General features: G+C 37.1%; 1 pseudogene; it reads right to left on the reverse strand.

The window, feature by feature from the left end:
* Nucleotides 1–7,782: 7,782 nt before the first annotated feature.
* Nucleotides 7,783–7,900, reverse strand: LOC126458983 (5S ribosomal RNA; annotated as a pseudogene).
* Between the last annotated feature and the right edge of the window lie 6,141 nt (nt 7,901–14,041).

Here is a 14,041-nt window from a genome sequence, read left to right on the forward strand (position 1 = left end):
CAATTGAAGGCTTATAATTTACACTGAGATTGTAAGACTTTCTTTGAGAAGCATCATAACGGTTGAAGTACTCTGTCATTGACTGGCTGAAGTATCACATGCACTGTGGAGTCACTAGCACAGTGGTCAATGTGAGGTGACCTTACAGGTTGAATAGAGAGAGAATGATGGCTTACTCTGAGCTGTTCTTAGCTTTATGGAATCCCTTTTACATATCTGCTGTCCAGATTATTTTCCTCTTGCCCTGGTTGTCCTTGTGTGATAAGGCGACTTTAAGGAGACATCAAAGTTCAACAGCATGCAGGAGATGACTGCGATAAGAATAGAGAATCCCAAGGAAATGGTGTAAGTTGTGATAAGTTTCAGGAAGAGGAAAGTTTCTAATGCTGGATACATTAAGTGTGAGACCAAGAAATGTTACTTCTGAATGACATAGCTGTGGCTCGGCATCATTGATGGTAACACCACCCTGCTGCAGTGTGGCCAGAACTTGTTTCAGGTGTAGTGTGTCCTCCTCTAACAAACATGAGAGAACCAAAATGTCATCAAGATACATATAACAGAACATGAGGTGACAGAGGAGGCCATCAATGAATCTCTGTCACAGCATCTTTAAGTCATCATGCATAAAAAGATACTTTTAAACTCCAAATGGTGTTATGATGGCAGTCTTTTGTATATCTTCAGGGCGTTTTTGACTCTGTAGGTACAAGTCCTGGCAGACAATGATGTTAAAGATTGTTGCACCTGTGAGCACATGTATAAAGACTTGGAGGTCTGGGAAGGTTAGCTGTCATGGATTGTTCTAGAATTAAAAACTCAGTAGTCACCACAGACAATGAGGTTTTGTTTGACAGCAGGACCACCTGTTGTCACAATCCAAGGTATTGTACTGTTGTGTACTGAGCGTGCATAAACTCGACTGCAGGTGGTGGCTGGCCCACTGCACTGTTAACTAACACTGTGGTAGTGGCATACTAACCTTGGAGTATGCATTGTTGTTAGATGGTAACAGTGGTGGTGGATGTGACAAGCAGTGTGCTGAGACCAGTGTGCAGGCAGGCAGCTGGCTGGAGGGGGGCACCTCATGTGCAGTAGCCAGTTTGAAGTGACTGCTGATATCTGGTGTTTCCATGTGTGATGACAGAATACCTACGAAGTTCGGGTCATAGCTATGAGGGGGATCCACAGCACAGGATGACATTTCATTTGTCACAGCTGGCTGTTGTGAAACAAGCTCATGTATATGTGTGCATGCTGTTATATGTTCAGCATCAGACATGTCGATGCAGTGGTGGAGGTCACAACATTCATTGCAAAGTAATCATGCATCTGTGAAGCAGTCAATGTATTGCTGCTGAGTGGAGAGGATGCTTTGAATCATAGAGACACAGTGGTGGATTTCTTCTGTCATGGACTCATGAGCAGAAATGCGTCTGGCAGAACCAGGTGTAGTGGGCACAGTTTTAGAGAATTGTCCTTAACTTGAGCACCAGTTGTGTAGTGCATTAATGCTGATTGCACTGTGTTGGGTCAAAGTTCATGGTGGAGTAGGAAGTCCATGCCAATAACAGGCATGTGCATCTCCATGACATAAAATGTCCAGGTTGTAATCTTTCCTTCCCACACATCACCATTAAAGTCACATTCCTTGCACAAATCTTGAAAACTTTGAGAGTAGTAAGATTACAAAAGAAGAACTTTATTACTTATCTTCATTATCTCATTGTTGTTGTTGATGGCTCAAAGTCTTGTCTAGGAGTATTTTCTTGCAGCTGAAAATTTTGATTTCTTTAGTTTGTTATGACAAAATAACTGTTGAAGAGTTGCCTGTTGCTATGAATATCTTCTTATTTTATCCCAATCTTCTAAATGACACTGACTTAACAAATTCCATGTTCAAAAAAACCAATTGTTACATTGTTGATGGCAAGTTTAGCAAAATACATACATTTCGATCAGAGGCATGCCCACCACTGCTTACATTCTGCAGTACTCACAATTTCCGAAGAGTTTACAAAGCAAAAGAGCTTACAAACCCTCTCGACAGAAGAAGAATCTTTACAAAATTATATCATTATTTCATAAATTAATTCAGAAATGAGTTTAAAAATTAGTGTTAGATTGAGCAATTAATAATGTGAATTTTAAGTATGCCACGAATTTTGTAATTTCAAATGTATTTAAAAGAAGAGTAATTTTAACTGTTAGTACATATTGATTGTAACACATTAATTTCTTTTTTATACATTTTAGCCTGAGATATGATACATTGTACACAAAACCATAGGAAATATTTTAATGAAACAGCTGACATAATTTTAAACTATGCGAGATTTGAGATTATACATGGTATCGGTTATCTCTTTTAAAATAAGGTAATGTTAGAGGAGAGTGACTTATTATTATACCCCACACAAAATTTGGAAACAGGGTGTTTACAATATTTTGTTGCAGACTATAAGGTTTGCCAAATGGAGTACTAAATGATGCCCGGGATAGCAGATGGATGCATAGAAGTATCTGATATATAACATATTACAGAGAACATTAGAAAAATATCTACTATAAAAATCATGATCTATAAACATATCAGGATATGGCATTCAGATTTTCAGATCTGTGGAACATACTGTCACAGGACAAATAACACAAGGTCAAAGCTACAACATTACACCACTAAACTATAGAAATAATTACAGAAACAATGTAAATTACTAGAATTTATGAATTTTAAGTTAAGATCTATAGAGTCAAACCTTCAAAATCTTCAAAAGAGAAGAGACAAAATTTCAGACCTTAAGTGTACAATGAGTGAGCCAACTCGAAAAACTTATGACAGGTACAGACCAGAAGACTATACTCAGTCATGAATAGGAATAATCAGACATATAAACCAAAGTATTTATGGATATGTTGACTCAAGAAAGAACAAAACAATGGGAAAATATTGGGCCTAATCCTACGATGTGGGGATCGACCCATGAATCCAAACTGCACCAGGTACAAACCAGCAAAAACGTTTCGACACACCAAAAAAAATACAGTTCCTAATCATATCAGTGAGATCAATTATATGCAACGAGTAATTGTGAGAAGCACCAGATTCAGTCAATGGTTGTACATTCTCCATGGGTACACACACACACACACACACACACACACACACACACACACAGTCGCAATGACTAGGGGTACCCAAAACAGAGCTAAGCATGCGTCTGTCCACTACCCAAGATCCGATCAGATTCAATATTGCAACACTCAGGATAAATTCAGGTAAACATAGTCATAGTTAGCTTTGAACGATGACACAATCCAGAAGTTTGAGAACCAAAATCAGAGCATGAAAGCACACATGTATATATCTTATTATATTGTTCATGCTAGTAAGTGTCTTCCACACTAACCTATGTACACAAGGACCTAAATGATTTATTCACAAATGATAAAAAATACATACTGATTTAAAGTTACATAATGACTGGAGAGTCAATCCACCAATGAAACAAAAAACATGCATTTATTCTGAATAACAGGCTATTAACCAGTCTTGGTTAACAATTCACAAATATCACAAATATCAGACACAACACACATTCCAGTTGACACATACTTGAGTACATTACCCAGCACCCACGATCTCCTGCAAGATGACTGGTCCAGCAGAGTACAGCCATGTGGGGAGTGGATCTCCCCATATCTTTCAGTTTCCTCCTTAGAGTTACCATCACATGCACCAACAGATAGGTAACTTCCTGTCTAGCATTCACATAAAATCCTGAAACATGGTTTTGTGTGCCAAATTTGTTGTTCAATACCTCCTTCACATCACACTAGATATGCTCTCATTTCTTCATTTTACATAGTCAGTTATATGGGATTTATATCAGGTGCATTTAAAAAGTGTTCACATATGAAACATTAATAATAAGAGTTAAATGCAATTTTAAAAAAGAACTAATAAGGTTATGCACACAGATATGCTCAGATACTATTCCTAATTTTTGCAGTACAAGTTATGAACATTATCCCATTTCAAAATTGCAGAAAGATCTACTTATTTAGCCTCATGGCATATATGTATTAAATTCTAAAGCACAAATCTATTACAGAACACAACTATATGGTGTATCATGGATATTACTCAGTCAACAGAAAAGACAAAACTTAAAAAATCACGTCTTACATATTAAATTCCAGAAAACAAAACACAGTTATATAGTCTTATGCTTATTCAGATGGGTTTAAACTCAGTCAATGGATAAGATAAAACTCTAGAAACTACATGATGTTACATACTACATTCATGGCAATGTTGTTGTTGTTGTTTTCTTCAGTCCTGAGACTGGTTTGATGCAGCTCTCCATGCTACTCTACCCTGTGCAAGCTTCTTCATCTCCCAGTACTTACTGCAACCTACATCCTTCTGAATCTGCTTAGTGTATTCATCTCTTGGTCTCCCTCTACGATTTTTACCCTCCATACTGCCCTCCAATGCTACATTTGTTATCCCTTGATGCCTCAGAACATGTCCTACCAACTGGACCCTTCTTCTTGCCAAGTTGTGCCACAAATTTCTCTTCTCCCCAATTCTATTCAATACCTCCTCATTAGTTATGTGATCTACCCATCTAATCTTCAGCATTCTTCTGTAGCACCACATTTCGAAAGCTTCTATTCTCTTCTTGTCCAAACTATTTATTGTCCATGTTTCACTTCCATACATGGCTACACTCCATACAAATACTTTCAGAAACGACTTCCTCACACTTAAATCTATACTCGATGTAAGCAAATTTCTCTTCTTCAGAAACGCTTTCCTTGCCATTGCCAGTCTACATTTTATATCCTCTCTACTTTGACCATCATCAGTTATTTTGCTCCCCAAATAGCAAAACTCCTTTACTACTTTAAGTGTCTCATTTCCTAATCTAATTCCCTCAGCATCACCCGATTTAATTTGACTACATTCCATTATCCTCGTTTTGCTTTTGTTGATGTTCATCTTATATCCTCCTTTCAAGACACTGTCCATTCCGTTCAACTGCTCTTCCAAGTCCTTTGCTGTCTCTGACAGAATTACAATGTCATCGGCAAACCTCAACGTTTTTATTTCTTCTCCATGGACTTTAATACCTACTCCGAATTTTTCTTTTGTTTCCTTTACTACTTGCTCAATATACAGATTGAATAGCATCAGGGACAGGCTACAACCCTGTCTCACTCCCTTCCCAACCGCTGCTTCCCTTTCATGCCCCTCGACTCCTATAACTGCCATCTGGTTTCTGTACAAATTGTAAATAGCCTTTCGCTCCCTGTATTTTACCCCTGCCACCTTTAGAATTTGAATGTCAATGGAGAAAGTAAAAACAAACAAAAATCATATACTTACGGATCATGTCTAAATGCTTTCAGTTCAGTGATATTGCTTAATCCAAACAACTTCTTTTATTTTGGATACACAAGTCTGCATGAATTAGGATGTGGATTTTCAGGAACTTCGAATGGTCCAACATAAATATCGAAAAATTTCTTTAGATGTCAACACTTCAGATTTCTCTTTGGCTTTCACCAACACAAGATCTCCTACTTCAAAGTTATAAAATCTACCTTTACCATCATGTCTCTTCTTTCTCCTATCCCCCTGTTTTTTCATCATCTTCCTAACACATTCTTCCTTCTCTTGTAGTGATAGAATTTTACATGGTGGGAACTCAACATTTTCAGAAATAAAGATAACTGGTCTGTGATTAAACATTATTTCAAATTTTGAAAAACCTGTTGACGAATGTTGTAAGCTGTTCATAATAGCCTGAAAGTCACTAACATAATCTATCCTACTGGTATGATTCTTACTACAACAATTATGTTCTAAACAGTCTTCCAATCTCTCTCATATATCTTTCTGCAGGGTTACTCGAAGGATGGTACACTGAGGCTAGCTTATGCCTTAATTTTGCATGATCAACAAAACTTTTCCAAGCTTGTGATGTAAATTGAGAACCATTATCAGATAAAATTGTTTTAGGGATATCCACCTGATGAAAATATGTGTTTTCTATCTTAGATAAGATTTGCTTACCGTTGGCTTTCTTAAGAGTAAAATACATCAAACACCACAAAAACATAACAAAATCCATTCTTAGACTTAGGTACAGGTCCATAAACACCTACACGAGATCAGGGTTACTATTAGGCAATATGTTATGCATTTGGCCTCTGCCTGTTTGGTTACTTACCTTCACTCTTCGACTTCTCTCACAGCTGCCAACCTTCTTTTTGACTCTCCTACCTATGTTATAAAAACAGATGTCTTCCTGAATCTTTTGTGAGCATTGGTTGATCCACAATGACCAAAACCCTCATGTGTATAAGTAATTAAAGCATCAATACACTGTTCCTGCCAACATATTTTCCAATCCTCTGAGTCAATCTTATGTCTCCTGAATAAAATACCCTTGTGTACCTTATAATACTGTTCCATCTTTTCTCCTTCTTTCTCACCCAACATGCCCTTAACCATTTTGAGGCCTGTAGATGTCTTTGCAAATTTTCAAGATTTCGTTTTCCTTTTTCACACCTTTCAAGAACATAATTTTAAACTCATTATCACCTTCTCCAATGCAGATAGATAATTCTCTTGCTAAAGCTATCCTAGACAAAGTGTCAGTAACTACATTGTCTGTGCCCTTAATGTATCTGGGTTCATAATTGAACTGCTGTAAAAGCAAGGCCCAATGAGTAATTCTGTTATGGTACAGCTTACACACCTGAAGATAACATAATGCTTTGTGATCAGTATAGATAATAACTTTGTGACCTAGTAAATAATTTTTAAATTTGTTGAACTTACAATGTACAGCCAAAAGATATTTCTCAGTTACAGTGTATGTCTTTTCATGTTTCTGCAATACTCTACTAGCAAATGCAAAAGATCTATGTTCAATAACATCATCATCTCCAACCTCCTGAAATAAATGAGCACCCAATCCAACATCACTAATATCTGTTATAATACAAAAGAGAAGAGACAAATCTGGGCTGAACAATATCTGACTCTGACACAACTGCTGTTTGATCTCATCGAAAGCATCCTGACACTCTCGATTCCAATCCCAAATGGTATTCTTCTTGAAAAGTTCACACAAGCATGGAGCATACAAAGTTGGCTGCTACGAAATTTTCTATAAAATCCAGTTAACCCAAAAAATTATTTCTTTTTTGATGGGAGGAGTAGGAAAATTAGCAATAGCGTCAATTTGTTCTTAATCAAGTACAATTGCTTTTTCAGATATATCATGTCCTAAAAAGTTTACTTCTTCCACACCAAATTTACATTTACCTATTTTCTAAGTCATACCTCCTGATTCTAGTTTTGAAAACACTTCTCTTAACAGATCTAAATGTTGTTCCCAAGTTTTTTCAGTAACCAGAATGTCATCAACGTACACAATTAATTTTGAACTTACTTCAGTTCCTAAGACAGAATTGAGAGCTCTTATGAATTGAGCTACAGATAAATTTAGCCCAAATGGCACCAGACAATACTGAAAACACTTATAAAACTAAACTCCATCCAAGCAGGCCATGGAAGGCCCAATGGTATCAATCAGCTGCCGTTGCATCCTCAGCCCACAGGCATCACTGGATGTGGATATGGAAGGGCACGTTGTCAGCACACTGCTCTCCTGGCCGTATGTCAATTTATGAGACTGGAGCTGCAACTGCTCAATTAAGTAGCTCCTCAATTTGCCTCACAAGGGCTGAGTGCACCCTGCTTGCCAACAGCGCTCGGTAGACCAGGTGGTCACCCACCCAAGTGCAATCCCAGCCCGACAACACTTAATTTCAGTGATCTAATGGGAACCAGTGTTTCCACTGTGGCAAGGCTGTTGGCTCATAGAAAACACTTACCTCCATACAAATATGCTGTATATTTTCTAGATTTAGTTTCAAGTGGGATCAGGTGTAATCCAGAGGTCAAATCCTAACTCCTCATGTATTTTACATAATCACATTTGTGTAACAGCTCGTCCATGTTCTCAGTATGGTCAATCTCTCTGATAAGAATTTTATTAAGATGTCTAGGGTCCAAAACAATTCTCACTACACCATTTCTCTTATTTACCACATCTAAGGGATTATTGTAAGCACTCCTCCTTCTCTCAATTACACCCCATGTTTCCATTTTCTGAATTTCTTTCTATACATCTTAGCTTTTTGAAAATGGTATATTATATGGCTTGAGAAAGAAAGGTTGATGATCTCTGAGGTAAAGTATGCACTTTTCTTGGTTTTTCACTAAACTCATTTCTAAACTTCAGTAACAAATTCCTAAGTTGGTCCTTTTGAAGGTCATTAAAAGTTGTAGCTTCCCTTACTTTAGAATCTACTACACTTTCAAAATCTTGGTGCTCAATCTCATCAAATTCTATATCATCATCAAACAACTTTTACACACTTTGGTTCACAATGTTTTGCAAATTTTTGTGACTTTCCCCACAGTTTAAAATACAGAAATTAGTTTTCACATAAGTATTACTTTTAGGTTCCAAAATAAACAATTCTTTAGCATCCCATCCAAAACAAGCCTCAACATTCACTATCCAATCCATACCAAGAATTGTATTTTCTTCCAGACTAGGGATCACTAAGCATTCATGTTCAAAGGTTTTACCTTCAATATTAAACATTAAAAGTACCTGAGATTTTACCAATTTTCTTTGCTTACCTGTAGCTCCTCTTATCTTTACACCTACAGCAGGCATTTACACAAGATTCTTACTATACCGGATTTTGTCACTAAATTGTTCAGATATACCACAAATTGGGCTACCTGTATCAATTAAACAGTTCCCTGCCCACTGATCAATCTTAATCTTAATGTAAAGACATCCAAGATCTGAATCATCATCACTGTTATTAGACACTTCATGTAAGAGATCACTTTCAGTTTTATCAAATGCTACATTCACACTGTTTTTACAGAGTTTTATCAACTTTACTGGTATCAGTACGTTGTCCTCGATGGTGAGTGTTTATCGGAGGTGAGGGTATCATCTGGAGTGCCCCAGGGAAGTGTGGTAGGTCAATTGTTGTTTTCTATCTACATAAATGATCTTTTGGATAGGATGGATAGCGATGTGTAGGAGGATACAAGATGACTTGGACAGGATTTGTGATTGGTGTAAAAAATGGCAGCTAACTCTAAATACAGATAAATGTAAATTAATGCAGATGAATAGGAAAAAGAATCCTGTAATGTTTGAATACTCCATTAGTAGTGTGGCGCTTGACACACTCATGTTGATTAAATATTCGAGCATAAAGTTGCTGAGCAATATGAAGTGGGACAACCATGTAATGGCAGTTGTGGGGAAGGCGGATAGTCATCTTCAGTTTGTTGGTAGAATTTTGGGAAGACGTGGTTCATCTGTGAAGGAGACCGCTTATAAAACACTAATAAAATCTATTCTTGAGTACTGCTCGAGTGTTTGGGATCCCTATCAGATCAGATTGAGGGAGGGCATAGAAGCAATTCAGAGGCGGGCTGCTAGATTTGTTACTGGTAGGTTTGACCATCACGCGAGTGTTACGGAAATGCTTCAGGAACTCAGGTGGGAGTCTCTAGAGGAAAGGAGGCATTCTTTTCATGGATCGCTACTGAGGAAATTTAGAGAACCAGCATTTGAGGCTGACTGCAGTACAATTTTACTGCCGCCAACTTACACTTCGCGGAAAGACCACAAAGATAAGATAAGGGAGATTAGGGCTCGTACAGAGGCATATAGGCAGTCATTTTTCCCTCATTCTGTTTGGGAGTGGAACAGGAAGGAAAGATGCTAGTTGTGGTACGAGGTACCCTCTGCCACACACCATATGGTGGATTGTGGAGTATGTATGTAGATGTAGATGTAGATCATTGCATTACTTTGGTTACACATGTTGACAGGTAAAAACTGAATACATTGAATGGGTTCAATAGCACAACCAACATCACTTGTTACAGAAGGAACACAAAATATATTACTGTCAAAATTACATATCCTACTTAGATCTTCTTTCACTTCACTCCACCAATTTGGATACAAATTTTGACTAACAACAACTAACGTACTCCAGAATGCACATTTATCTAAGGTATCATCAATTTGGTCCCAAACAAATGTCAAAAAGTTTTCAGCTTTATTCTGTATGCTTCCAGAGAAGTCACCTTTACTATTTGGATCATTACTCTGCATGACCTTAATGAAAAACTGCTTTGGCTGGACTGGTATTCCATGACACTCACTCACATCATTACAAACATCACTTACCGTATCTGTATTCACAAAAAAACTCCACAAAAACCTGTTACTCATCATCATCATCATTATTATTGTTATCATAATATTCTTCCAAAATTACTTCATCAGTAACATCATTAACAACACAAGTCTCATCACCATCAAAGTCACACACCTCACATACATTCATTTGCAATAATCTGCCATTTTCAGACTTACCAACCTCAATCATTTCACAGCTCTCATTCACATCTACATAAAAAATACCACCTAATTCAGATCCAATGCAATCATCACCTGTTTTACATACATCAATAACACTGTTTTCTGACCAAGAGAAGAAACCATTACTACACACTACTTCAAAATTCACATTACTCTCAAATTCTGGTTTGTGATTAGTAGCTATATCATTATAATTAAACATGATGATGATAATGATAATGATGATGATGATGATGATGATGAAGTCCCATACTCTATGACGGAGCGTAGGGGAACCATGCGGGAGACCCACACTGCCATACTAGGCAAGGTCCTAGTGGAGGTGGTTTGCCATTGCCTTCCTCCGACTGTAATGGGGATGAATGATGATGATGAAAATGACACAACAACACCCAGTCATCTCGAGGCAGGAAAAATCCCTGACCTCGCCGGGAATCGAACCCGTGACCCCGTGCTCGGGAAGCGAGAACGCTACCACGAGACCACGAGCAGCGGACATAGTATTCCAAAACTTTTGATCAAAACATAAATGAGAAATCTGACGTTCCTTCTGTCCAACTCCAGATACCTGTGCCACATTATTAATACTTTTATTAATGTATACCGTAAGTGTAAATTGGGGGGTCCTGTGTTTGTGTTTCCTCATCCCAAAACTGTGGGCCTTCATTGAGGAAGACTGCTGTTTCTCGAATAGTTGCCTCTATGACTGTTTCTCCTATAAAATTGCCCATGGTTATCCCTATTGTTCCTATTCTGCTGATGTTCAAAATTTCTGTCTCTATTACCATTTTGACCCTGATAGGAATTACCATTATCTCTGTTGCTGTAGTTATTAACATTGTGATCTCTGTCATGTCGATTGCTATAGTACATGTTTCTTTCTATTGCCCTAACCAGCCTGTCTGCATATAGTAACAATTGTTCAAGGCAATCATCAGGTCCGTGTAGTAAATCCCTTTTTAGTGTAGTATATCTCCTTTTTAGTGCATGTATCAATGTTATTTAGCCAAATGGTTTGTCAGGGTAAGTTAATTTCATAAGTTGATTCTTACAGAACTGTTTCAGGGTACCATCCCTATTCCTATAATTTGGACCCTTCAGAAATTTACTTTTAATTCTCCATTGTTCAGCTTCTGAACAAACTTTATTTAAAAAACTTTTTTTGAAACTTTAGTATGTTTCGTACTGATTTAAATTTAGAGTTACCCATGATAGAGCCTCACCTTCAAGACATCTTTTAACAAATTGAATTTTTTGATCATCACTCATACCTGACACAAAACTATCCCTAGAGTGGTGCAGAAAATCCACTGGACATCAGTTGTCTGATGGAAAACTTGTGATTGCAGTGTTGTGCATGCAGTACCATTATTTGAGTACAGATTGGTGTTGTGGGGTGGCGGGTGGAAATTATACACTGTTTATTAATAATAAATGTAGAATGTAATGTAGAAACACTGCATTTCCTGGCCAATTACCATATGTGGGGCGGCGGGTGGAATTAATTGTTATATAAATTTTCCTATTGTTTATGCTGTCTTTTGCCGTTCTCAACACTGGCTCTCTAACTACAATATTGGCAACCAGAAAGTGATTAGCAAAACGTGAAGCCTGTAATTAGAATTCCTAGTGCTCACTTCATTTGAGAAATACACTTATAGCTACAGCTTATAGCTCTGAGGAATTAGGAGATTGTCTGGGATTCATAATCAAAAACGATCCTGTAAAAACATTTGCTATATTCTGAAAGTCACAGATCAAAAAAAAAAGAATCCACACAATCCAACTACCAGAGCAGTTCAGAGTCTAATGCGCTGATGCAACTATAACTGTCCAAATTAAATGTTTAAGTGAATGCTCGCCATAATTTGATGATAATGTTCCTCAAACGCCATGCTAAATAATGGTAGAATATCTGTCCCGCGGCAGCACGTGAAAATACGACATACGCAAACTGAAGATATGTCATTAAAGTTATCCCAGAACTAACACTTCACTCGAAAACGATTTCATGGTTACATGTATCCCGAGTAACTTATTAGGGATTCAGAGGCTGTTTATAGCAATGATACCAACGCGATGCGACTCCCAGCACAGGTGGTGTGCTATTCAGCGCCTGGAGAGAACTGGGGCCTTTTTTCCTCATGCAGCTTTCTTATATATAAAGCCGCGGTCAGGACGGCTAAGGGAACGCCTGATCAAATCTGCTCTCCCGACTAGCCGCTGGGCTAGTAATGCACCACTTTAAGTTATCGAATAAATCATTGCTTCCTTTGCTGATGGCCGATTAAGCTCTCAATTTAAATGTGCAATCAGCACACAGGTAAGTAATCATAATAAAATTATGACGTGGCTAAATCAATTATTTTTGGCGAGAGAATTAATTTAATTACATTACATGCAGTAGACGAGCTTTGAACTTGCCCTTTGGAGATACGCTATCGCTATAGTTTTATAGTTATTCAATTGAAACTTCTCACATCTTTATGATTATAGCGGATCTCCCTTCTACTTAAATTTAAACATCCTAGCCTTATTTATTCGCCTACTTAATCTATCTTGCTTCCTTAATTTCTAAGACAAAAACCAGAAAATCATGAATTTCAACAAAAATTTTAATTTGTGAGATCCTGAATACTGTTTCTACTAAATTATTATGAAAAAGGAATCTAAATGTAAATTTTTAAGTTTCTAGCTCTTTTCTGTTGCGCCAATGATTTTTACAGAAAAACGTTCAAATTTCGAAAATGGTTAAACTTATTGAACTGATATTCAACACATATTCATTTAGTATCACTCCTGACATGCTAGAAACGTTTCAGGTTATTTACTTGATTTTTAAAGTATTGTGCAACATTTATGACGTCAGATCTACTTACAGCGGACTGGCTGGCACACAATGGAAAGACTGATGAGAATTTTATAAGCGTGAGTAGGCTGCTTCCCTACATCACCTTCTACTTAATTTTATTTTTGAACGTTAATGAACGAAAAAAAAATTTAATTACAAAAAGGGAAGCAAGAGTACAGCTTAACTCCCTATGAAAATTAAAATTTAAATGTAAATATATAGAAATATTAAAAAAACATCTTATTACCTACTTCAATTATTTAAATTTCTGGCATGTTCACTGCCTCTTAAGCAACATTACCACTCAAAATTTAAGCAAAATCAATTAAACACTTTGGCATACATATTGCCTTAGACAGACACACACATAAAAATATGTAAAATTATGAAAATCTTAAATCCAATTAATACATTTTTACATACACCAATTCAATGAAAATAACACAGTTATTCATGATACATAAACAGATAAATATATCTTAGCAGTTCTTTCTAAACCTGAAAGAAAATTTCACAAATCATGACAATTTCATTTTTACACACATGGTTTTAGCCGCTTGGGCTGGCGTTCTGCACTTCCATTCACAAGGGTAGAGGAGGGGAAGTTGCTATGGTGTGTGTCCTTCATGTTCACTCTAAATTACATGGGGAAAGGGGAGGGGTCACTGTGAGTTGT

Source organism: Schistocerca serialis, chromosome 2, assembly GCF_023864345.2.
Source record: "Schistocerca serialis cubense isolate TAMUIC-IGC-003099 chromosome 2, iqSchSeri2.2, whole genome shotgun sequence".
Lineage (NCBI taxonomy): Eukaryota > Metazoa > Arthropoda > Insecta > Orthoptera > Acrididae > Schistocerca > Schistocerca serialis.